The sequence below is a fragment of the Equus caballus genome, chromosome 23 (genome assembly GCF_041296265.1).
Source record: "Equus caballus isolate H_3958 breed thoroughbred chromosome 23, TB-T2T, whole genome shotgun sequence".
Taxonomy (NCBI): domain Eukaryota; kingdom Metazoa; phylum Chordata; class Mammalia; order Perissodactyla; family Equidae; genus Equus; species Equus caballus.
This window is the reverse complement of record NC_091706.1, coordinates 26,756,413-26,781,364: the sequence shown is the minus strand read 5'-3', so window position 1 is coordinate 26,781,364 and position 24,952 is coordinate 26,756,413. Positions and strand designations below refer to the sequence as shown.

Sequence of the window (24,952 nt, the reverse complement as noted above, 5' to 3'; positions counted from 1 at the left end):
ATGTAAAAAAAAAAATAATTCACATAACTATGCCTAATAAATTTAGCTCTACCCTCAACCCATTGCAGCCCTCCACTGCCCATGGGTCCTGTCCCCACCCCTGCAGCTCTTACTGCCCATGGGTCCTGTCCCCATGCTATTCTCTGAATAAAAGAGCACTACCACCAGACCTCGAGAGTCCGAGAAATCTTTCTTTCGACTCCTCAGCTCACCGAGCCGGCATGAGAATTCACCTCACCTTTTACCATGGCATAAATTCTTTCTTACATTAAGTGAATGACCAGAGAAAAAGCCAAGATGTGAGCATTAGTTCTCATACTAGTTCAGTCAATAATTTATTGGGTGAACTTGGACAAATTACGTAAACTCTTTGAGCCTCAGTTTCCTCATTGTCAAAATGGAGACATTAAAAAAAAAATCTGTGTTTAGCTTTTCTGTTTCTTGTATTTGACTGCTTCTTATTCATCATGTATTCTGATGCCTCACACAAAGCCTGGCACAGAACGGACATTTAACAAATAATTGTTAGGAAAACTGGAAGAGTTAATGAACACATATTTACCTCATGGGTTGTCATGAAGAATATATAAGATAACACAATGTACACATTATAATACCTAATACATCAGAGTTGCTCATAAATATTAGTTCTCTTCTCTCCTTTCATCTCCCTGGTGTTGAGACACAAACCTTTTACTGTGTCTGATGCTTTGCTCACCATTTCTCACACTAAACCTTCTTTATTCAAACCTTCCAGAATTCTCTGTAAGACGTCTGTGATGATTAACCCACTAGCTGCAGAGGCGTCTTCACTGTGTGTGGCGTAGCAGTGTTCCAGAAGGCCTTGCTCTGCTTTGCGTGTCCCTCTGTGTTTCTTCCTATTTGCCGTCCTCTCTCCTGATTAGGTCTCCTTTCCCACAGCGTCTAACACAGTCTATTCATTAAATGGGACAATAATGATTCTTGGACTTAAAAAAATTTACCTGCTTGGAGCAAAGTGGAGTCTCCCCCACCATGTTACTTCGGGTAAACCAACTTAAGGCACAGGCCTTTTTATTTTGAATTTGCTTTCTTCTGCACATGTGGGGCTGATTCTGAACTTCCTGTTTCACTTGAGGATAAACCACTTTTTAAATCTGAATAATGATTGCTAGTAATACTGTACAAGTTTACAGTTAAAATGGCTTTTCATATCTATTTCACTGGATCTTCACAACATATTAGTTTAGCATGGCTTTTGGAGTCCAGCTGAATTAGGGTGGAATCTTACTGTATCACTTAGTAGCTGTGTGATTTTAAGTTAGTAACTGTAAGGGAGGAAGACTTTTCCTCTACCTAATGTGGATTCATCTGGCCGGAGAACGAATTAAATTCACAGGAGACAGAATAGCAAGAGAAAATTAAACAAAGCTTTATGAGGACCATGGCCCGGGGCCTTTCTTCCAGAAGGAAGAAAGGGCACTGAAGAAGTGGGGTGCACATAGTGGTTATATACCCCCAAACAGGGTGTTTCACATATGATTAAAATGTCCCTCCCACAATAGTCACAAGATTGCCCTTTCGGCACAGCGCTTGATGGACACAGCAGGTAGTGGGTCTGCTATCTTGGAGGGCCTAGCAGGAGGCAAGTCTATTGTCTCAAGCTGGGTGATCACAGGTGAGCCCAGCAATCAGTTCCTAGCCTAAGGAAAGATGCTTAATCCTTAAAGAAATGCCAACGTTGGGAGGGGGAGGGAAGTCAGTTACAAGAGGTTACAATAACCAAATGCAGATTTAAGTCCTTGCCTTCCTCATTGAGTAAGAGTTTCTAGAGATAGGGTCATCTCCCCTTCTTCCTGGTACAGAAGGAGATATCTTTTACAGATGGAGATTTCCTTCACAATGTAAACGTCTCCTAACAAAGGGCAAGCAAGTTCAACTTTTCAGTTGCTTTCCTGTCTGCAAAGTAACAAGCCACAAATAATCATCATGCCAAAGAGACATATCTTGGAGTGGCCAATTCCAGGCTCCCACATTACTTAACCTCTTTGACCCTCAGTTTCCTCATTGTAAACTTGAAGAAAAACAGAATCTTGCGCCTTAGGATGATTGTGAAAGTCAAATGATATATATAAATCATGTACCGTGGTCAGAATTTAATCAATGGGATTGAAGCTGTCAACTGCGAAATAACCAACAACCATACTATAGATGAGAGATAAGGCAAGTTTTACTTGAGCCAGGGTGCGGATCATAACCCAGGAAGGCAGTTTCCATAAAGAAAGTGTTCAGGAGGAGCATGGTTTTCAGTACAGTCTCTGTCTTTTTAGAACAAAGAACATACCATAAACACGCCCAGGAAAGTATTCCTCAGAGTTTCAAAGAGGTATTCAGTTGCAAATTAGCAGGTCAACATGACCTTGATGTTGGGAAAGACTGTAATATGGGCGTTACCCATAGGGCGTAGGAGGGGAAGTATGCATTCTTATCTTGAGAGAGTGCATTCTTTACTTTAATGGTTAAAGCAGATGGACTTCGTGTCTCATAGGCCATAAGGCAGGCTTCTTCACTTCCAGCCAAATCAGTTTTGAATCAGCGTTGTTACTCCATATACCTCAATATGTGAAAATCTTTTGTCAACACCAACTACTGAATGGGAGTTATAATTATTTTATAAACAAGGAAACCAAGACACGAAGTGCAACAGAAGCAACGAGAAGACTGTGAATAAAGAAGAATTTAGATTCTAAATGCCACATTCTCTGCCATCCCAGCAAAGCAGCCTGCAAAAATCTTCTTCACACTTTAATTTGATCTTTATAACAACTCGAAGAGGTTTATGCAGAAAATTACTCTTTAGCTGTGTGGGGAAGTGGATTTTAATGGATGAGTTTTGATGGCTGTTCAAGCTAATTGAAAAGGTTGGCCAGCATCACAACCCCAACAAGAAGAGAAGGAGAGCAGAAATACAAAGGAATAATGCATATGTAAACGGAGAGGATCTGGCCTAGAGAAGAGGAGGCGATGCTAACCGGAGCAGACGCCTTCAACAGTGACTCACAGAAACCAGAGTCTAAACTCTCTCACACCTGATACTCAAAGGCGGGTCTCTTATTTTTTGGTTATTTTAGTTAATTGTCCAAAAAGGTGAAAAGAGACTCCAGAGAAAGGCAAAGAAAGATTTTTCTTCCTCCCTCAACCCTCTGCATGCTCAGGAGGCCAGATTGCTCTTATTATTATTTCAGGAATTGAAATATTTAATACAATAGGGAGCACTCACTGAGTGCCTAATGTGTGCTAAACACTACGAAAGGTAGTTTAGCTCTAATTCTTTAATCAATCTTTCAGTGTAAGTATTATTATTCCTTTATTATAGAAGAGAAAGAGTAGAAAAGTTTTCTGGTTATGAAGCAGTGAGTGAGGGTCATAGGTAGAAAAGAATTTCTGGCAAAAGAGAAGCTCCAGCTCACCCAGCTGGAATTCCCCTCTCCCCCCTTCCTCTTCTTCCCCCTTCTCCCCCTCTTCTCTTCTTCCCCCTTCCTCCCTGTCCTCTTCTCTCCCTCATTCCCCCTCCTCCCCCACCTCTCCCTCATCTCCTCTCCCTCTCCCTCCTTCCTCCTCCTCCTCCTCCCTCTCTTTCTCCCTCCCCCTCTCTCGGCAGGAGACAGCTATTTAGTTATTTATTTTGCACTGCTGTGGAATGAGACAAGTATGTAATTAGCAAGAGTTCTGCCTCAAAGTACAATCGTCATCCTAACTGCTGTTTTGTGTTCTTACCCAGACAAATGTCCTCAGTTTCTCCAGTCAGCCCAGGTAAACTTTGGTTATATTTGAGGCCTTTTCCTGAATAGTGGCAACAAGTCTCATACCTTCTGTGATTCTGGGGAGTGATTCCCAGGGTGTTGTACTCACATTTCCTTCTGGACTGCTGCTCTGGTCTCCCCTGCCTGTCCTCTGCTGGCTTCTGAGCACCTCGTATGTTTCCATGACCTTCCACTCTCTCTCCTTCATGCTCTAAGGCACTCCTATTGCAATACTCTTGAGTGGTTCAGATTTTACTAAAAGTTAGGGATAATGGAAGTGAATTATACCTCAGGATAAGAGACAACCAAAAGTTGAGAGCAGACATCACTGGTCTTAAAATCCTTGCCCTTCTTAGCCACAGAGAATCTATTTCATACTGCCACTCTTCATAGCCCTGTCAACCACTGGGTTAGCTATGTGGTGGGACCCGTCATTCCCACGTCCCAATTATTTCCCTCAAAGTACCAGAAGTCAAGCTAAAAATCACTGTTGCCTTATCATGCAGAGGAACTGAGTCCCCTTTTATTCAATATCTTCCATCCCCGCTAGCCTCGGCCCTCTCTTCTGTAGGGGAGGAAGACATTTCCTCTACCCTCTCTGGGTTCATCTGGCCAGAGAATGAATTAAATTCACATGAGACAGAATAGCAGGAGAAAATTAAACAAAGCTTTATAACATGTACACAGGGGAGAGGTCAGGCAAGCTGAGCAACTCGCCAAAATGGCTGAAGCCACCACCTTAAATATCATATCCAGCTAAAGACAAAGGAGGATGTTGGGGGTGGGGGGAGTCAGTTACAGGAGGTTACCAGACAAGCACAATAAACAAATGCAGATTTAAGTCCTTGCCTTCCCCATTGATTAAGAGTTTCTAGAGATAAGGTCATCCCCCCTTCTTCCTGGTACAGAGAGGGAGACATCTTTACAGATGGAGATTTCCTTTACAATGTAAATGTCTCCTAACAAAGGGCAAGCAAGTTCCACTCCTCAGAGCCTCCTTCCCATCTGCAGTTTATTAAAAGTAACCAGCCCCAAATAATCCTCATGCCAAAGAGACATATCTTGGGGTGGCCAATGCCAGTCCCCCACACTTCCATCACCAGTAGGCATATTGAAGCATTTTCCAAAAAAGAAATTTTTCCCTGAGATAGTTTCTATTTTGACCTTTGGAGCGTATAAGCTGCTATCAGTTTTTCTCTTTTTTAATTGCATCTGGTTGTTCCTGCTATACTTAGATTATCTCTTAAGCATAAAGACCAGAGATCTCATTCTACTGTAAAAACTAACACTGTAATGAAGGAGCCAGGAAGGAAACATCACATCATGTTCTTCCCAAAGGCAGGGAGCATACCCCTCCTGGCATATCTTTCATGAGCTCTCAGTAATATCTGGGCAGCTTCAAGGCACTGATGCTGGTGGCTGTGAGGGAAAAGACATATTTGAAAGTTGAGGTGAGATCACCTTCCATCTTGAAATCTCCATCAATCTAACAGGCTCAGCCATCATTCCTGAATAGGCACACAGCATTCGTTTACCAAGTATTCACTGAGCATTATGAAAACATCACAGGCACCATTAAGCACCATTAACCTAATGGTCAACAAAGGATTAAAAGCCCTTGTGATGAAATACAGAGTTCTGTTCTATGGGCTATGGGAAGATGAAAGAGGGAAGTTACAAACTGGCTGAAAGGTTCAATGAAAAGTTCAACTTCATATTATCAAATTCCTTTCTCTTTTTTTTTTTAAGATTGGCACCAGAGCTAACATCTTTTGCCAATCTTTTCATCTTCTTCTTCTCCCCAAAGCCCGCCAGTACATAGTTGTATATTCTAGTTGTAGGTCCTTCTGGTTGTGGCATGTGGGATGCCACCTCAGCATGGACCGATGAGCAGTGCATGTCCGAGCCCGGGATCCGAACTGGCAAAACCCCAGGCGGACAACGGGGAGTGCGCCAACTTAACCACTCGGCCACAGGGCCGGCCCTGGTCCCTCCTTTTTCTTCTTTATCCCATTGTTTTGCCCCAGATGGTTACCCCACACTGTGGTTTGAAGGATGCTTCAGCTAAACTTGAAATTCACATGTATTAGTGTTCTGGTTCTTGCAGTTTTGGGAGAGAAGAGAAGGAAATGTGCTCCATGGAGTTGGGCAGCATGGTGGCCCCAGGATTCCACCCCAGGGACGTTTCCTTATATTATCTGTTTTCCACAGATAATTGGAGTCAAGGACCATACGATGTTGTGGAAGAGGCTGTGTTGGTTTGGTGGGAAGATTCTAGCGTTGACCCTCTGGAGACCTGGATTTTAGAACTCCCGAGCCATTCACTGACTAGATAACAAAATGAAGCTCAGTTTTCTCACTAGTATAATAACAGATTTTACTCATTGGATGATTTTAAAGATCCAACAGATTGGATGATTTTGAAGGTCTGTTTCAGATAGCAGATTGTGAATCATTACAGCTGTGAACATCATCTACGTTCTTCATTTCGAGCACCTGTAAAATGAAGATATTGGACTCAATACTCTTTGAAAGGCCTTATCTTACTCTAAAATTCCACGCTCCTATGACTACTTTTTAACTTGTACATAAACACATTTTGAGAGGAAATGCTTTTTGTATTACCAAGTCAATAAACTGAAAAGCAATATACAGCATCATCATACTGGCATTTAACTATGATTTTGCAATTAGTACAGGATGTCACAATGAGAAAGACCAGGAAATTAGATAACACATCCTAGCATCTTTTATAACGTTCCGTTTGAACTGTCAGAAAAATGGGTGCTTGACACTGCAGATCCAAAAAGATTAGATGAATTGTTCTAATTAGAATTGAAGTTGATAAGCAAATTTCTATGAATAGTGAAACAGACTAAAAAGCTGATTGGTGAAAAAAAACGCATGGGAGAGAGAAACAAGCAAGGTCTTTTTTTTTTCCTACAGTGTGTTTGCAAAAAAATTATTGATTGCTGTGGTTTCAAGCACTTGATTTATCTTTCATGACACTTGAAACCCAGTGTTTGCTCTACAGTTTTAAGTTTATTTGGTGTGCTAATAAAGGCCCTGGAGAATCTGAGGGAGAAGATGAAAGCAAATGAGGATTTGAACTGAAAACCAGGCCAGATGGTCATCGAGTCCTCCTCAAGCTGAACTTGAACCATTATTTAGAAGTCTTTTTGAACAAGAACTGAATGATGAAAAGATTTTCAGAGATAATCTGATAGAAGCCATTCGGAAGGGGACTGATAGGTTACTGGAGTTCTTCTGACCCAAAAAACTTATGGAGCTAAACAACATTGTGATTCAACTCTCCCATCTTCTGGTAGAGTGTTGGGAGCAAATATTTTGCATCATAAATACCATGTTTGGAGTTAGTTCTCATTATTTAGTTGGGCCTACAGAAAATCATTAGAAGATATTTTATCAAAAATTCAAAATGCAGGGGCCAGACCCGTGGCTGAGCGGTTAAGTTTGCGTGCTCTGATTTGGCAGCCCAGGGTTTCGCTGCTTTGAATCCTGGGTGCGGACCTGGCACCGCTCATCAAGCCGTGCTGAGGCAGTGTCCCAAATAACACAACTAAAAGGACCCACAACTAAAATATACAACCATGTACCAGGGGGCTTTGGGAGAAAAAGGAAAAATAAAATCTTGAAAAAAGAACATAATGCCTATGTTTAAAAAAAAAAATTCAGAATGCATATTAATTTAGATGAAACTCAAGTTGGGAAGAGGGGAACATTTACACCTTGCCAGACAGCATCTTAAAAATAATCAGCAAATTTAGTTCCAAGTAGTTTTTTCTCCTCTTATTGCACCTAATTGTGTAAATAATCATTACAAACCATATTAGTAACTCTGATTTTCTTGGGGGAAGGAAGGGAATCTGTGGTCTAGCCTCACTGTGACAGTCTGTCATGTAATATTACCGAGTTCTATTTGAAGGGCGATGGGATTTATCTAAGGGCTAGATGAATCTGATAAACCTTCCAATCTCACAATAATCATCACAAATAATATTATCTTTATCTCTTCATTGAATAATGGAATACTGACTCATATTCTTCCCTGATTTAAATCTAAACCAGAGAATTACCTCTTCCCAAAAGATATTCTCAAATAATCCTTTCTGTTGTGCAGCTACAAATCTAATTTAATTCTTTTCAATGTTTTGAAGTATAGATCAAATATTTTCTAACAAATGCTACCACAATGTAAATTTACTTAAATATTTATGTAATTTTAGATATCTTATTCCAGGGCAATAAATGAATTCAGATAACTCCAGGATTAATGAACCAGGTTAGACTTAACTTGAATAATAATGCTTTACATAATTTTGCTGATGTCATACTCAATTGATTTTGTCTCTGTTTTATTATAATCCTCTACAGGCAAGGACAGTGCTTATTTTTCAAAATGTGTTTCAAGTATTCACTGGAATTTTCAGTCACTCTTGGTACCCAAATCAAGAAGAGTTGGCTGGGGGCCGGCCCCGTGGCAGAGTGGTTAAGTTCACACGTTCTGCTTCTCGGCGGCCCAGGCTTCGCTGGTTATGATCCTGGGTGTGGACATGGTACTGCTTGGCAAGCCATGCTGTGGTAGGCTTCCCACGTATAAAGTAGAGGAAGATGGGCATGGATGCTAGCTCAGGGCCAGGCTTCCTCAGCAAAAAGAGGAGGATTGGCAGTAGTTAGCTCAGGGCTAATCTTCCTCAAAAAAAAAAAAAAAAAAATAGTTGGCTCAGGTTGGGTATCCATGTAGGTGCCTTCATGCCAGGGGTCTGGGATAGAGGAACAAACTAGAATTGAAGATGCTTCCTGAACTGACAAGGAAGGGAGAGGACCAGAAGTGCGAGTCCAAACTCAAGTCATCAGAGAATATAGAGGGCAAATCTGGGAAATGGAGGTAAGTGAATGAGTGCAAGGGCAAGAACAAGGAACAAGACGAAAAAGAGACGCAAGTGGAGGGTCAAGAGCTGAGGTGAACCGGAAGCAGGCGGGAGCCAAGGGCGGGACCCTGAACACCATTGTTCTGTTGTGACTACAGCCCCGTGCAAGGCTCCATGGGCTCTGTCCTTATGGACTCATAGGTAGGCCAGGCTGGACTCTGCAGGAGCCACACGACATTTTTCCTGGCCTAGAGCAGTCCTAAATCGCTTGTAGGCCCAACTTTGATGCCTACTTTGCCTTCAAAGGTTGAGGGCACCTCCTTTCAAGCAGAAAACGAGGTCAGGGAGCATCTATCTTTATGAGTTCAGAGAAAGGGGAAAGAGCATGAAGCGCTCCCACAGAAGGCCAAGAGTGTTTTTGTTTCACTTCTATTTTAATTATAATCTCTTCCTTCCTCCAACCAGAACTCTGCTCCCTAGCACAGTGGCTTAAATTTATCCTCGGTGTCCATTTGTCCGTGACCTGTGGGCTCGTCCTAAGGGAGGATAGTGAGGTGGTGAGGGAAGACACAAAGCCCTGAGTGTCCCCTAGGGGTTTGCACGTGAGGCTAACATCCCTTCCAATTTGATCTTTCCTGGATTAACCCAGTTACACTGTAGACCAACCAGAGATGACATGGTCGCTCCCCCCTCCACAAAGGCACATCAGCAGAGTGTTAGAGGAAACAGCCTTTCTAATCTGTGCCATCAGTGCTCTCACTTATCTGGGACCAACAACATGGACAACTCAGGCCCTCAAGTCCATATGTGAATAATGCTTTAATGTAGCTGCAGAATCCTCTAAAATGTGAAAGAACCTCACTTCAAGCCACATTACACCCTAGACAAAGGAACCTCCTCTAGTCTCTTTCTCATCTATTAAGTGATGCCGAAAAAGCAAAACAAAACAAAGCAAAAAATCTTAACTGATTGCATTTTACAGCAAGATCCAGGTGATAATAATATATTAACATAATGTGATGTTATGGTATTAAGATAGCTCAGTAAAACACACACACACAGACCCCTCTCATTATCAGTTCAATCCTTTTTATCACAGAGAAATTAAAGCCCTAAAAAAACCCAGAGGGGTCCCATTTAAATGCCAAATTCTCTTCTTTTACAGCCGTAGCCAGGGGTGCTTCCATTAGGATCAAGTAGCTCTTCAGAATCTCCAGAGTTAGAGAATCCAGCTTAAAGTCTCTCACGTGTATCACTTTTCCAAAAGCATCAAATGAACACATAAAATATCAGAGCTACAGACCCATACCCATATCTATACAATTTAGACAAGAAGATGGGTCACTGTCTAAGTATCAATTTCCTTAGACCGAAATGTTTCAAAACATGATCTATAGAAATTAAGGAGTTGCTTAGCAAGGACGGGGATAGAGGGCACAAGCAGAGAGGCATCCCCACAAAACTAATGCAGCTCCATTTTTAAAAACATTTTTAATATATTGGGGCTCTTCAGAATATTGCATTTGAAAAATAGGTTCTGATCTTTCTGCAACAATTTTGAAAGCTAATGCCTTATAAAATAGTGTTTTCCAAGCTGATAGTCTTCCCAGACACCAATAAATGTCTCATAATCTAGAATCACAGTGCTGGCCCAGCTGTTGATCTCGGCGGAACTAGGGGGCAGGGAGGCTGGGAAGGAAGAGGCAGGGAAAATCGAAGAGAAAAAATGAAAAGCTTTATTATGGTTTCTATTCACCAAGCACAATCAATCAATCGATGCCAGTTGCCCAGTGACCATCACCTGTGAACTTAAAACTCCAGCGGCCACCCAGGAATTTGACTCCTAGATATATATTTAAGGGAAGAGAAGGACTAAGTCCACAAAAAGGCTTGTATAGGAATGTTCATAGCAAACTTATTCATCATAGCCCCAAACTGGAATCAACCCAAACATCCATCAGAAGGACAAACCGTGGTACGTCCATGCAGTGGGACCACTCAGCAACAAAAATGAGTGAACTACTGACACAGGCAACCACAGGAAGAAATCTCAAAGCTTTTGAGCTGCAAAAAGCCAGACCAGACACTAAAGCATACACACTGTATGACTCCACTCTTAGGAAGTTCTAGAAAAGGCAAACCTAATCTACGGCAGAAAAAAAATCAGAACAGTGGTAGCTTCAGGGAAGCGGGTTGACTGGGAAGGGGCACAGGGAAGTTTTCAGAGTCATGGGATGTTCTGTATTTTGGCTGAGGTATGGGTTCCATGAGTATATTTGTCAAAATTGATCAAACCATACACTTAAGAGTTGTGCATTTCACTGTATGGAAACTTCATCTCAATAGACTTAACTTGGGGGAAAAACATTCAACTGAAAAATTAGATATGGAAAAAATATAAGAAAACATAGCAAAATATCATTATGAGCTCGGAGTAGAAAACAATTTCTTAAGCAAGATATGCAACATTCTATATAGAAAATATTGACAAATGTCTTTATTGAAATTAAAAACTTATGTGATGAGGAGACATACAAAAAAGCCAATTCAGAAATGACCAATAAACCTTTAAAAGGATGCTTGACCTCATGAGTAACCAGGTGAATGCAAATTGTTAAAAAAGAAACTATTGTAGACCTATCATATTGGCAACAATTTCAGAGTCTTGTGATCTGGCGAAGCTGCGGGACTGCAAATCATACTGTGCTGTGAGATTGTCCATCACTTCAGCCATTTTAGTAAAAAAGCACTTTCTAGTATCTAGTAATTGAATTTCTGATATACACCCTAGAGATATTGGTACACGGGCACAAAGAGCATGTGCAAGGAGGGTTACTGTAGCAGTGTACATACTAGTGAAAAAATGGATTCTACTTTAATGTCCATTAATAAAGAGATGGATAAGTAAAAGGTGGTATACTCAAATAATGCAATATTACATGGCACTTGGAAAGAATAAACTATATTGACATGTATCAAGATGATAGATCTCAAAAACGTGTTAAAATAAATATAATACCATATATTGTTTATAAAGATATATTTATATCTAAATATGTAAAAACCGGATCTGATGGATACCTACAAAAATCTTGATATTGGCTACATCTGGGGAGCAAAGAAAGAAAAAACAAGTAAAGCAACGGTCGAAAAGGACTTTATCTGAAGTGCGATATTTAAAAATATCAGGAAGAAGCATCCATACGCAAATAAATGAATCTTGATTCATTTCTCACACCTTATACAAAGATTAATTCAAAATGGATCATAAAAATTTAGGTGTTGATTCTAGTCTGTGACCTTGGGTTAGGCAAATTAGTTCTTAGATATGATACCTAAAGCAAAGGCATAAAGAAAAAATTTTTGATAAATTAGACTTCCTCAAAATGCAAAACTTTTGCTCTGTGAAAGACACTACAAAAGCACAAAAAGACAAGTCACAGGCTGGGAGAAAATACTTGAAAATCACTTATCTGACAAAAAGTTCTTTAGATATTCTGGATATTCTGGTCAAAATTCAACGATAAGAAAATGAACAACCAGGGGCTGGCCCAGTGGTGCAGCAGTTAAGTTCACGTGCTCTGCTTTGGCGGCCCAGGGTTCACCAGTTTGGATCCTGGGCATGGACCTACCCATTGCTTATCAAGCCATGCTGTGGCAGGCATCCCACATATAAAGTAGAGGAAGATGGGCACAGATGCTAGCTCAGGGCCAATCTTCCTCAGCAAAAAAGAAGAGGATTGGTGGCAAATGTTAGTTCAGGGCTAATCTTCTGCAAAAAATAAATAAATAAACTAAATAAAAAAAGAAAATGAACAACCAAATTTTTAATAAAATGAGCAAAGATTTGAACAGACACTTCACTAAAGGAGATGTACGGATAGTGAATAAGTACATGAAAGATGCCCAGCATCATTAGTCATTAGGGAAATGCAAATTAAAACCATGATGAGACAACACGACATCAATCAGAATAGCTAAAATTAAAAAAAAGAACCTGACAATTCCAAGTGCTGACAGGGATAAGGGGCAACTGGAATCCCAGAGATGGCTGCTGGAAATGCACAGTGATACAGTCACTTTGGAACATCTCAGGCAAAGCAAGGTAGGTGCTACAGCTGCACTCAGGCCGCCTATGAGGAAGTGGTAGGCTGAGAGAATATGGGTGGGGTACCCACAATGTCTGTTCCCACCCCCATGTAACTCTCCTTCAGTTCCCAATTTACTGAGGGCTCTGTGGGGTTCTTGAAAGTAGGCCAGTCCAAGCATAAAGACTCAGCATCTCGCATATACCACAACGCTTTTACCGCAACCCTGACTAAGAAACACAATAAAGGGGAGAAAACACAGGGTGCTTGCCACCCATGCCAGATACAGTCAAACCAACAGCTCACACATCAGCACCCTGCGTCTTCTGAGGTGAGCTTGTCCTGTCCCTAGGGAGGATGGCTAGGGTGGCCAACACCAGATTCCACTCACTCCATGTGGAACGTCACTCATCAGAGACGAAAAATGCTTCTGTAGGGTGAGGTTCCTGGTTGAATCTAGTGAAGAAGGAGTAGGAAGAGGGGAAGGAACGGGAAGAGCAAAAGCCCCTACATTACCGCCAGTGCCCCATCCAGCTTACTGGGTCCTCTCCCAGGGCAGCCCTGCAGGTCTCTCCATATGGAATGAAGCCCAGAAGTGTCAATCTCCACGCAGTTTGAAGTCCCCTGGGAACTTGTGTCCACATCTATATCTCCTTTATCAACTCATCTGGATCTGCTGTCCTGTGCCAAATGTTATTTATACGTCTAGCAGATTTCAATATGGTCACGATGCTTATGAATCTTGAAATCCCGAATCCTGGGCTGCCACCTACGACAGTAGACAGGGATAGGCAAAAAGAAACTCTAGGCAAGGGCCCCCTTGATTTCATCTCTTTTCTCAGGCAACCCTATTAGGTCACTTTTAAAAATCAACTTTATTAGATAAAATCTGCATACAGTAAAATGCACTCATTTAAAATATACAACTTGATGAGTTTTAACAACTGTATATCCCCACATCTAAGCAGCACTACAGTTGAGATAGAGAGCATTTCCTTCAGCCCCAGATGGGTTGTCAAGCCCTTTGCAGCCAATCTCTGCCCCCAGGAAACCACCGCTCTGCTTTCTGTTACTATAGTCTTGCCTTTCCTAAAATTTCTTATAAATGGTATCGTACAGTATTACACTTTTGCGTCTGACTTGTTTAGTCTAACTTTGAAATTCATTCATTCTATTGCACACGTTAATAGTTTACTCCTTTTTATTGCTGAATAATATTCTAGATCATTTTTTAATATAAGGACAACTTTTTCATCTCTGGATTAAGAGCTAGACCACAGATAGCCAGCTTAGACGCCTAGAGAAGCCAGGTAAGTAACGTAAGCGACAGAAAGGGTCTGCTGTAAGAAAATTTATTCTCGAAACACTAGACCCTCATGTTATAACCTTATTTTCCAAAGAAATATTTCCCTTTCCTCAGCTTTAGGAAAACATATGTAAATATAATGATAAATGGCAACTGCCACTTGGCCTTGATTTTTGGAGGGACGATAAGGAATGAAGGGGGTAGCGGAAAATTACAGAGTTCACACCCATCTAGGAGAAGCAGCTTTGCTACATGGGGACTCGAGACCAGGTTTCATATTTTCCTATTGCCCTGGAGAAGGAGAAAACTTGGGTTTGTATGTGAAATCTCCTGAGTCTTATATGCTGGAAATAAATTCAAATTTTAATAAGAGCACTGGACAGGCCAACTCTGTTCAGGTCAAAAAAAAAAAAAAAAAAATGTAGGGGCCAGATGTGGACGGGGAGCCACCACACTGTGTCCTCTGATGGGGAGTAAAACCCAGCCCAAGCCACCCACCTCAGGCTGCTTTCTGTGGAACCGTCCTCCTCCTGCTAGGACCTCCCAGCCTAGAGGGAGCCCCAGGGCTGGCTTGCCTCATTGGCTGCAAGGAAGAGAAAGGAAAAAAGAGAAGCAAAATCATTCTAAAGTCCCAAGAAGACAAGAGGAAGTGAGTATTTGCTACAGGCCAGTTATTATTTTTTCTCCCACACTGCAGCAGTGTGGGAATACATACACTGGAATCACTGGGGGTAGAAAATACAGATTTCCAGGTACCCTCCCAATTTACTTAACTACAATCTGTGGTGGTTAGGCCTGCTGTGGATCTTCATTTCAACAAGCTCCTCAGGCTATTCTTATCCACATTGAAGTCTGACACCCACTGCATTGGATTCTTCCACTTTTACTACAAAACCTCAGTTGCCATTGGGAGTCCATTTTGTCCTACCTCTAAATTTGACGTCTCTGTTGTGGGAAAAAGTAATAGGGAAGAAAGGAAGGCCTTGAGCTCCCCCTAGGGGTTATCTTGGAGACTGAACAGGTTTATAAGTGATTTTCCAGAGGTGTCAGGAATACAAATAGGTAGTATTTTTGAGTCCTTGCTAGCATCAGGCATTGTGATTGGTCATTCACACAAATTATCTCATTTAGTCTATGAGGTAAGTGCTATTATTACTTGAATTTTACAGAGGAGGAAATTCACCTGCAAATCCAATGGCACGGTTGATCAGTCCCCCGTCAGTATATTTTCTTCACTTGGCTTCCAGGACGCCTTACTCCTTTTCATTTGCCTCCTCTCTCACTGGTTATTTCTTCTCAGTCTTCATTTTAGACCCCGCTCTTCTCCAAGATCTATTAATTTTGGAGCGCCCCAGGGAGCAGTCCTTGATTTTCTTCTTTCCTTGTACCAACTTTCTCAACGAACGCCTTTACCGATATGACAACGACTCCCAAATTTCTATCTTGTGACCCACCTCTCTCTCGAACTTTAGACTCATATAGGCAGCTGCCTACTTGACATGCCCACTTGGTGCCTCACAGGCATCTCAAACTTAACATGTCTAAAAATTAAGTTCTCATCTTCTCCCACAAACCTACCCCATCAGAGGTTGTTCCCATTTGAGTCGATGGAAACTCCACCCTTCCAATTGCTCATACCAAAAACGCTGGTATCCCTGTCGACTCCTCTCACTCACACCCCTTCCCTCCAGCCCCCAGCTACCACTCTGGCTTGAGTCATCATCATCTCTCAGCTAGATTATTGCTACAGTCTCCTACTTGGTCTTCTTGCTCCCAAACCAGCCTTTCAAGAGACTATTCCCAGTACAGAAACCAGAATGACCTTCCTAAAATGTAACTCAGAGCATATCATTCCTCTGCTTAAAATCCTCCCAAAGCTTCCCATTTCACTCAGACCAAATGCCGAAGTCCTTAAATGGCCAGTGAGGCCCTCTACAAGCAGGGCCTCATCGCCTCTCTGACCTCACCTCCTGTTACTCTCTCCCTCATTCATCCCACACCCGCCATACTGGTCTCCATGCTTTCCTCACACTGTCCTGCCTTGTTTCTGCCTGAAGGCTTGCGCCCTGGCTCTTCCATCTGCCCGACACATTCTTTCCCCAGGAGTCCACTAACTACTTCACCTCCTGCAAATCTTTACTCAAATGTCACCCTCTCAGTGAGGCTCACCTTATCTCCTCTGTCAAAAACTGCAAGCGGTCCCTCCCTCCCCCTGCATGCCCAAATCTCTTAGCACCCTCTACTTTTCCACAGCATTTTATGGGCTTCCAACATATTATATAATTTAACTATTTATTATGTTTTTAGTTATTTTTTCTCCCCCCCCACTAGAATGTAAGCTCCAAGAAGGCGGAGACTTTTAGATGTTTTGTTTACTAACATAGCCCAAACACATAGATCAGCGCCTGAAATTGAACAGAAATATTTCTTGAATGAGTAAGACACAAAGCGGTTACATACCCAGTCCTAAGTATTTCAGTAACCCATTTGAGAAGTAAATCTGAATAACAAAGAATTGTTTTCTCCTTATAGAAAAGCAGAATATAGCTCTCTGCAGTCTGTTCGGCAGCTTCCAAGGGAAGGAGTGCTGAGCCCCAGCACATACAGCCGCTCTTAGTTACAGAAGCAACCGATAGCCATGTGCTGTGTGGATCATCTACCTCCCCTGCAGCAAAGTCCAGGCTCCGTCGGTTGTATCACCCACAGAGCTAGGCATTGTCTTCTTTACCCAACAGATTTGGAGAATATAATGCTGAGGTACAAGTTGTATTTTTCCTTACATTGAGAAGCAAGACACAGTCTGTGGCAAATGTTTCTTCTATACTATTTGGGGTTTCAAAATGAGTTCCCGGAAGCTGTAATTCACAAAAAGCAGCAATGTAAAATTCTGTGAAATGTATTTTCTATAACTGGGTTACTGAGTAAGGCTGACGTACCATTAGATATACCTTGAGAAGAGATGCAACAAATGCCTCAGCCCGGAGCATTCTGAATTGCCAGCAACGGTCAGCGTCATGGAGCAGCGAGCGACGGCTTCCTACAGCAAGAATTGCAGTGCGTTCCCGCTGTGCCTGCAGTTGTATGTCACTGTGATGAGCAGCTGAGGTCCGGGCCGCGTTCTCCACGTCCTCGACATGGCTCGTCAAACTCAAGCTGACCAACTGCAGAACCCATCTGTTCACCCTGATGGTAGACTGCCCCCCAAGGGTTCAGGCTTCTGAAGGAAATCCAGATTCTGTTCTCCCTGCTTTGTCACCAATCCCAAATCCTGCCCTGGTCTCACCCTAGTCTTGCCAAGTCTCCCAGCATTACAACCATATGGCTACTCCCAACCTGTTGACCAATAGGTCGAGGTCAGTTTAAAAATGTAAATCAGATCATCATCACTTCTGCCCTCAAAATCCTCTGGTGGCTTTCCAGTTCACTAGAATAGGAGCCGAGTCCTCACGGCGGCCCACAGGGCCCACTGTGATCGCTTTCCCACTCCCAGCGTGTCTGTAACCACCCCTCTGTTCTTCTTTCACTCACTTTGCTGGGGCTGTTCTGGCCTCTGCTTTGCCTCAGGGCCTTTGCACCAGCTGTCCTGTCTGCCTGGAACACCCTCCTTTCCTCCTCCCACATAACCACACGCCCCTCTCCCCCCTCCCCCCTCCTTCTGGTCTCTGCTCAAACGTCAGTTCATCAGAGGGATTTTCCCAGCTATCATATTTAAAATAACAAGCCCCCTTCCTACCCCACTCCCTGTGCCTTTACTCCGCATTTTTTCCCATAATGCCCATCACAACCTGGCATAGGCTACACTGTGCTTGCTTGTTTGTTCAATGGTCATGGCGCCTCCCAAGAATATACAATCCAAGAGGCAGGGATCTGTGCCTGTTGTGTTTATTGTTGTAGTGCCAGAGCCTGGAACAACGCTGGCATATGGTAGGGGCTCCATAATTATTTGTTGAATAAGTGAATATCTAAATAAATGATGGTCAAAGCATCCCTCTGGGGAGGCGATACATTTATTCCAATGATACTGCCATTGCTCAAAATACACCAAGGGCAATAGTGGAAACAGGGAAGCCAGTTAGGAGGGGCTATTTGAATGCTCCTGGAGAAAGACGCTAATGGCTTCGATTTGAACAGGTGGTAGCAGGAGGCAGTGAGAAGCAACTGGCTTCTGGACACAATTTAAACATAGATCCAACAGGTCAAGGTCAGTCTGTAAATCACACACTTATGGAAACTAGTCTCGGTATTTAAAAGACAACCTCCCTTTAAAGAAAGTAAAAAATACAACTGCTCAGTTTTATCACATACATCATTTACTGGTCCCAGAATCTTACGATATATGGCTATTGCAGAAACCAAATTCCCCCTTGAAAAGGGAAATGAGAATCACTGAAGACATTCAGGGGCTCTGAATTAAATTCCCTGTATGAAGAAAGAATAATTCTGATTTTTATTGAGCACATTTTTGTATTATCCTCACAGCGATCCTCTGAGGTCCTTGTTATTAACCCCATTTTTTGCATGAAGAAAATGAGGCTCAGAGAGGCGAGCTAATGTCCTCAAGAGCTCCCAGCTGCGGAGCCGGAGGATTTAAATCCAGCCCGGGGCCACGCGTTTCCCGGTGAGTAAGCGCAACGTGCTGGGACCCGATGGAGATGCTGCCCAGAAGAGAACGCTCATTTAGGCATTTCAGTATGTCTTATTTCCCTCTCTTTCTCGACTTTATACTCACATCTTATAAGCATAACTTCCTGGGAGGGGCAGAGCCCTGCAGCAAAAACAAGACGTAGCCAGGACGAGGGCGCAGCTCTGTTTTCCTGCTCTTCGGGCTGGAACGGAGCCTCCTCTCCAGGGCTGAGGGCCTGGGTCCAGCGGTGCGGCTCCTCCAGACACTGTTTCCAGTGTCCCTGGGAGAAAGCGTTGCCATCGCCATGGGAATTTGATGCTTTCCAGGGCTATGCAGCCAGTATTGTCTCGGCACAAGGAACTATTGTTCGGGCAGAAACAGAGGGTGTTTCTCACGGCGGGGGAGTGGGGCTTGACTAAGGATCCACATTTCAACAATGCCTCCTTTTGTAAAAACGGCTGATTTTGTTTCAGGCTTATGTGATTTTTTTCAGACTCAGATCACAGCTCCTAACAACTGTCTCTCCTACAGTCTTTCTTAAGAATGTCAGGTATGCGTTCCTGGATGTGATGCACTCACGGGATAAACATCTCGTTGCATGTTAACAGAACGGCTCCGTGCAGTCCTGAGCAGACTCGGCGACGGCCGTGGCGGAAAGGCCGGAGCGTGGGCAGGGACGGTCCCCGGTGGGCGCGGGCGCGTGTGGAGAGCAGCGCCTAACGCAGCAGGCCCTTTAGATGCTTATTCCAATTAATCCCCACGGTCACCCGAGCAGATACTATGTAAACTTTACAAATGGGGAAGGTAATTAGGTAACTGGAGCAAAACCACACAGCTGGTGAGAGGGGAATCTGGGACGGGGTCCCAGGCCTCACTCCAAACCTGTTCACTTTCCATTTCCTGTTCCGTGCTCCCTCACTGACCTTTTCAACTTCAGTTTGCTCAGGTGAGCCACCTGGCAGGAAGAGCGCATGAGCTGGCCGGTGAGAGGTGCTCCCGAACGTCTCTACCACAGGGCATGTCACAAAATAGGTACTCACTAAAATCCAATTTTCTCTTCTCTGTCTTCCTTCTGCATCATTTCATCTTTGCTTTTTTCTTTCTCCAATTCTTTCAACTCCTGCTTTCTTTTCATTCTCATATTCTTTTCTCTGTGGAAAACTAAAACCTAAAGATCCCATTCCCAATGGCAACATAAACTTAAAAAAAATCCCCTAGGAATAAACCAACAAGAATGGTGCAAGGCGCTCTGCTTGGGCAGCCCAGGTTCAGTTCCCAAGTGCAGACCTACACCACCCGTCTGTCAGTGGCTGTGCTGTGGAGGTGCCTCACATCCAAAAAAAAAAAAAAAAAAAAGAGGAAGATTGGCTTGGCAGCAGATGTCAACTCAGGATGAATCTTCCTCAGCAAAAAAAAAGAAAAAAAAAAAAAGAATGGTGCAAGGTCCACATGAAGGAAACTTAAATTTTATCAAAGACATAAAAGAAGACCTGAATAGATGAAAAGCTATATGTGTTTCTGGATGAAAGACTCAATATTCTAAAGATGTCAGCCTTCTCAAATTAATCCATAAATTCAATACAATCTGAATAAAAATCCTGACCAGAGATTTATTGAACTTGATAAACTGATTTCATAGTTCATATGGAAGAGAAAATGCACAAGAACAAGCAACAAAATTAAAGGGAAAGAAAAGGAACAATGAGGAAGGACCTGACTTTTCAGTTATCAAAATATACTGGTTATGTCAATTAAACAATGTTGTGTTCAGAATAAAGACACAGATAAATGGAACCAAAAAGGACAATTCAGGGACAAAGGGACATTTAGAATATAAAAAGGGAGCACTTTAAATCAGAGCAAAAAGGACAGACTGTTCAAAAATGATATTGAGAAGGTTGGAAATCCTGAAAAAATTAATAGAGATGCTTGTATCACGTCATACACACAAAATCCAAATGGATTAAATTCTAAACACTAAATTAAAAATGAGATTAAAAAGGAGCTAGAGTGAAATATAGTATATTAGTTTTTACAATTTTGGGGGTTCCTAAAGAAGGCCTTCCTAAGAAAGACACAAATCCCAGGACCCATTAATAAAAAGGTCTTAATTAAAAAAAATTAAAAGATCTGTATGACAAAAAACGTCCAAATAAAAGGGCCTAGTGAAAGTCTTTGCAAAATATATAAAACCAAGTATAACATACAAAATATATTAAAAGTTCCCAAAATTATTATGAAAAGATATAAAACATAAAACTGGGCAAAAGAAATATAGAGACTTCACAAAAATGATTGATAAAATATAAAAGGATGCTTAATCTCAAAAATAATAAAGGAGGGGCTGGCCCAGCGGTGCAGCGGTTAAGTGAGCACGTTCTGCTTCAGCGGCCCCAGGTTTGCCAGTTTGAATCCCAGGTGTGGACATGGCACCGCTTGGCAAGCCATGCTGTGGTAGGCGTCCCACATAGAAAGTAGAGGAAGATGGGCATGGATGTGAGCTCAGGGTCAGTCTTCCTCAGCAAAAAAAGGAGGATTGGCAGCAGATGTTAACTCAGGGCTAATCTTCCTCAAAAAAAAAATAATAATAATAAAGGAAATGCAAAATAAACAATGAAGTACACTTTATAACTAATTGGGTTGTTAAAAATTCAATAGATTGATACCAGTGTTATCAGGGGGAAAAGACAATTTCATTCACAGTTTGTAAGAGTGTAAATTGCTACAAATTTTTTATGACAACTTGGAAATATCTATCAAATTTAAAATAAGCATATCCTTGAAATTTTTAATTCCACTTTTAAGAAACTATTATTCTGAAATATTCACACATGCTCATAAAATATATAAACATGGATAGTCATTGCAGCTTTATTTATAATGAAAAATTGGAAAAGGGCAGAAATATCCCTCAATTAGAGAATAGTTAAATGAAATATGGTCCATTTATATTATGGAATACTACACGATAATTGAAAAGATGAGGTAGATTTATATTTACTACATAAAAGAGTTCTAAGACATATGGTTAAGTGAAAAAAGCAAGACACCACATGCTGTGGGCAAAGAGCCCTTGGTTTTTTACTCTAACATTTTCATCGTATTGTATTGATTTGAATCTGTATTATCTGTAGTAGGCACATTTTGCTTATGTAAAGAAAATAAAAGGAATCTTAACTTGATCCCAGTAACCGTAACAGTACTATTAGTGTTCTCACGTATACAGCATGTTTTCTGGGCTGTGCCCTCCCAGGTCAGGGGTGGGTTGGTGACACGAAGGGCAAGAGGCTGGAGGCCCAAGGTGATGCTGAGCCAGCACAAGAAAGCAATGCTTCTGCTTGGCTCCCAGTTTGATGTTCCAGCTGTCGGCAGGAATCACTCCCTCGCTTCCCTCTCCTGCTTTGAGCTTCAGCGGAAGTCCTTCCGGCAGTGGGAACCGTGTCACCCACGACCCTCCAAGGTGGCTGCCATCTTCTATTTCTTGATAAACTCTCTCCTGTCACAGGGAAAAGGCAGCACTAGGTGTCCGTCCTCCTTTTGTTCCAAACCTTTCATTCTTGTTTAGCTGAAACATTTAGGGAAAAAAAAAATCTTTAAAATTTTTTGGTAATATACACAAATACAGATGTGTAAAGAGTATATATTAGACTTTACATCAAACATGATTTTTCCTGGCAAAACTCCTTTAGAAAATTAAAAGAAAACTATCATCATTCATAACAAAGTCATTCTTCTCCTACAATATTTCTTTGCATATGTATTTCTTCTAATTATTTTGTACTATTTTTGCACTATTTTCAAAACATTTTTCTTCCAATTAGGTTTTTCACCTTCTAATTATTTTGCTCTGTTTTCATGTTTTTTTTCAGACGACTATAGTGGTTAGCCTAAAGTTCACATGACAGCAAGCTGGAACTAGAATTGTAAGTGATTAGAAAAACATCAAAGCAAGAGGAATAATTCTGCACCTACTGAGGAACAATGAAAGGACTTGAAATAGCAGAATGAACTCTGGTCTGAAAATCCAGAGACCTCACCTTCTGCTGTTCTGTGTGAGTCAGTCCACGCAACCTTGCACAAATGTGTGGTCTCTTAGATATTTTACAGATAGATGAATTTCTTTATCTGTAAACTAAGTGGATTGGATGACAAAATTTTAAAACTCCCTTCCAGTGATAAGATTCAGAGATTCCATTGATTGTTGGGAGTGCAGAACAATGGGCAGGCAGAACTTCTCATTAGAAACTACAGTAGCAACAACATTAATAGCTACCGTTTCATGAGCTGTTACTGTGTGCTGAGAACTAGCTATGTGGTTTCCATGTGTTATCTTTGATTCTTATAACAACTACTGGAGGTAGAGATTACGTCCTCCATTCTGTAGATGAAGAAACTGAGGCTCAGAGAGTCAATTTTCCCCAGGGCATACAACCAAAAGCGGGGCCTCTGGATTTGAATCCAGGTCTAATTCTGAAGTTTGTCTTCTTAAGCCAAGAGCTAACTATCACCTTTGTACAGATTTTATAGGCTACCTTTGTGTTATTGCTGCTGTGGAGGGGGAGAGGTTAGCAATTTGGTGCCTTTAAGAGTCCCATATTGTTTCAGAAAGTGACTATAACCAAAAGCTTCTTCCATTCTCTAGAATGATTAGTTGTGGATGGGGCACCGCGTTCCCAATACCAGGCCGGAAATTTCTAGCTGTGAGGGCATCCTGAAAATTTCCACTAAAATGAGAAATGATTTGAGCAAAAGACAGTTGAATCTCCCAAACAAGCCTTAGACAAGACACTTCCGGGTCAGGTTCCCAGCGAGCCTGGATGCCAGCGATTCACTCATTATGTGATTAAGTGACGGGCTTATGTTTCCAGAGCTCATGATTTAAAAGCTTTCTGTGGTATTAAACGGAGGCACATGAAAACACAAAAGGCAATTACAAGCAATCAAAGCATTCAGAAATTAAGATTCAATTTCTGCGTTTGCTAAACTCTTCATCAAGGAAATCAGTAAATTTTTTAAGGGGCCATGAATATGATATACACAGAGAATTTAAAAAGCAATCAGTTTTCAAATGTACACATGCTTCCAAGAATGCCTAGGACATTCAGGATGGAGCCGGTTTTCACTTGTCTCATTACATTGCATTTGTTAGACATGTGCCTTTGAACGCTCTCTTGAGTAACATTTCTCTTTCAGTTTGACAGATGAATGGGTATGCAATTCCCTGAGTGCCAGAAAAACCCTTATGAGCATCAAAGAATAAAAGGCACATTGAGCTATTTACCCCAGAACTTCCAGCACACTGCAGTGGGCATGCTTCTCTTATTTGGGTTTTGGTGCATAAGATGTTGGAAAATCCCTTAAGCCACACTCAACCAGGTGGATCTTAAGGTTTGTGACTGTCCTTTCATACTCAGCCTCTAAGAACCTACCAGGTGACACAGAAGACAGGGTTAGAAATCATTAGCTTTCTATCCAAGCAACCCTTTGGCGTCTTCAATTAGTACTTTCATCTTCCTCAGGGCCAAATTCAATACCTTTCAGAATTTGAAGTAGCTATTTTACTTCCAGTCCAACATCCCTCACCCTCCCAACCCATGAGTCATTGACGTTTTTCTCTTCTCTTAGTGTGGCTCAAACACACCTTTCCCAACTTCTCTAATTCATCAAGTTTTTCCTGCCCGGAGCCTTTGCACCTATTGTTATCTCAGCCTGAAACACCCCCACGTGCCCTCTCCCAGCTGGCTCATTCTTCAGGTTTCACTTAAACGTCACCCCTCAGGAGAGGTCTTCCTTACTACCCCTTAAGTACATCCCCCTCCGCCATCTCCATTTGGTTCCATTACTTTAAAAAATCATAGAACGTTATTTCCTTATTTTAGAGCAATCACAAGTGTAATTGTATATGTAAAAATCACTTGTTTTCTTTTATTATTTCTGACTTTTCCAACAGAACTGTGAAGTCCATGAGAGTAGAGATCACTTTTATACACACACACACACACACACACACACATATAATTCATTGTTGTATTTGTGACCTTAAGGTATACACATACAATATTGTTCCCAAGTCAAAAATGATACTTATATAAACACATCATAAGAAAAGGAAACTACAGATCAACATCCCTCATGATGATAGAGAGAAAAATCCTTAACAATATAGAGGTAAACGCAGCTCAGCAACATATAAAAGCAATTATATGTCATGACCAAGTGGAGTTTAACCCAGAAATACAAAGTTAGTTTAACATCTGAAA

The 24,952-nt window shown here is 41.7% G+C and overlaps 1 long non-coding RNA gene across 2 annotated transcripts; it reads right to left on the bottom strand.

Annotated features, from left to right (window-relative positions):
* Positions 1 to 4,427: 4,427 nt before the first annotated feature.
* On the bottom strand, positions 4,428 to 15,381 carry LOC111770140 (uncharacterized). Of its 2 annotated transcripts, none has more exons than XR_011431461.1 (3): positions 15,252 to 15,381; positions 14,567 to 14,651; positions 4,428 to 6,278 (listed from the first exon to the last, which is right to left on the bottom strand). It is a non-coding gene; the product is annotated as an uncharacterized lncRNA (long non-coding RNA). The 2 variants fall into 2 exon arrangements; XR_011431460.1 differs by lacking the exon at positions 4,428 to 6,278 and adding an exon at positions 13,399 to 13,531.
* Between the last annotated feature and the right edge of the window lie 9,571 nt (positions 15,382 to 24,952).